The 2,161-nt window shown below is 43.7% G+C and overlaps 1 pseudogene; it reads right to left on the bottom strand.

Annotated features, from left to right (window-relative positions):
• Positions 1–404: 404 nt before the first annotated feature.
• Positions 405–2,139, bottom strand: LOC102885834 (annotated as a pseudogene).
• Positions 2,140–2,161: the final 22 nt, after the last annotated feature.

The following is a 2,161-nucleotide window of genomic DNA, read 5'->3' as shown; positions in this document are numbered from 1 at the left end:
CTGTGGTACATATATACATATATACTCAGCCATAAGAAGAGATGCAATACTGCCATTTGCGACAACATGGATGGGCCTCAAGATAATCATGCTAAGCGAAATAAGCCAGACAGAAAAAAGTTGAAAATCACATGACATCACTTATATGTGAGATATAAACCTAAAAGCAACAAATGAACAGAACAAAGACTCATGGACATGGACTATAGACTAGTGGTTACCAGAGGGGAGGGGGTGAGGGCAGGTAGATGGGGTAAAGGGGGTCAAATATATGGTGACAGATAGAAATCTAACTATGGGAGGTGAACACACAGTGTAAATATATATATGCCTTACTGATAAAGTGTACAGATGAAACTTACTGGATTTCCTTAATAATTGTCACCATAAAAATTTTTTTTTTTTTAAAAATGTGAAAAAACATTTAAGTAACATTTAACCCTTTAAAACTGTCTCCAGATAGCCCATTCCCAACTGTTCCCATATGTACTCACCCACCCCAACCCACATTGAAGTCTTCCACCTCTCAGAATGATCTTAATGCTCCCCGTTACTGGTCACAGCTGCTTCCGGTTCTGCTGCTGTTGCAGAGAGTCTCGGCCCTTTCTTGGCAGGACTTGGAATATGCTCATTTGCTGCGCTTGAATGCACATGTCCTACTCCTTCATCCAACGTGTCGTCACTTGGAGAGGGGCTCCAGGCATAATTCCTTCTGTGCATTCCATCCACTCTGTTTTATCAAGAGCAGACCTCGGTGTGGCATCTTGTAAGGGTTCCAGGCATAATTCCTTCTGTGCATTCCATCCACTCCAACTAGGTACCATGCTCCATCAAAGAGTGACTGACCTCTGGGGAATATAGTTGACCAAGTGATGGGTATCCTCTCTGAGCTTCTTGTTTGCAGCAAAGACATCTGGTGTCACACAAGTTTTTGAGTCAAGCCTTGATTCGAGATCACATAAACTTGCTGTTGTTTTATCAAGAGCAGCCCCCGGTGTGGCATCTTGTAAGGGCGTATAGGGTGGCGGCCAAACCAGAACCACAAGAGAACACGCCAGTCTTTTCTTGCCGGCTGCTGAGGCGAATACCGTGCTAGCACAGAAGCAAAGGAACCATCTACTGATGATGTGTACATGTCTCTATTTTGATTTGATACCAGCAAAGATGCCTTCGTTTTCTGATTAAAGAGTTCAGAACTAGCCTTCGTAAATACCTTTTCTGCATCTCTGTCAAAACTGGTATTTTCTAATTTAACATCCCCAAAGGCATCCGGGCCACTAGAAATACTATTTTTATCTCTGTTCTGGTCATTAAGAAGCTCACTCAGCAGCATCCGAGCTAGAGATTTCCGCACCAGTTTATAGTAGGGGGAATAGAAGAGCATGAAGCCTAAACCATTCAAGGTAAAATCTTTCTTATTTCCCTCTTTCTGCCACTGGGCATGGATCTTTCTGTAGTAGACAGAATAGCAGCGGTCTAATGCACTGAGGTAGCCACTGTATGGAGAGTTTTCCATCTACTGTGGGATATTCAGAAAGCCTATCAGGCTCGTAAAAGTCATAGGCATACTGCATGTGTGTCCCACGATGTCCTCGGTCAAAAAGTAAAGGAGCATTTGGCCCAATTAGCAGAGCAACAGCTCCAACTACACCTTTCGTTCTAGCATTTCCTGTGGCAATACAGCAATATCTCCTGTGCCTACCAGGGCGTACCGTCCATCCCAAGAGCCAGACTCAATCCAGTTACCGGCACTGAAGGCAGCAGCTGTGCCTCCACAGCACGCATTCATTGTGTCTATTCCTTCTCTATCTGGATTCTCAGACTCGTCGAAGAGCTGCAACAAATTAGTCTTCATCGACTTTGTTTTGTTGTTGGTTGTCTCTGTTCCAACTTCTAGCCGCTCAATATAATCATAAGAAATGTTATTTCTCTCCATAAGATTCTGAACTACAGTCATGCAAAGAGAGTTGCTATCTTCTCTATCAGTGCAGAAGCCCATCTCCGCGTGGCCCAAGCCAATAATATTCTTTCCGGCATCTACACCATCGTATTTTTCCAACTTTACTTGATCAACATATTGAGAAGGAAGATAAATCTCAAGTGCAACAATTTCCACAGTTTTGGCCAGCAGGCTTCTGCATGCGAAGGACGGACCCAGGCA

The sequence above is a fragment of the Pteropus alecto genome, unplaced genomic scaffold (assembly GCF_000325575.1).
Source record: "Pteropus alecto unplaced genomic scaffold, ASM32557v1 scaffold115, whole genome shotgun sequence".
In the NCBI taxonomy this organism is placed as follows: Eukaryota; Metazoa; Chordata; class Mammalia; order Chiroptera; family Pteropodidae; genus Pteropus; species Pteropus alecto.
This window is presented reverse-complemented; position numbering and strand designations above follow the sequence as displayed.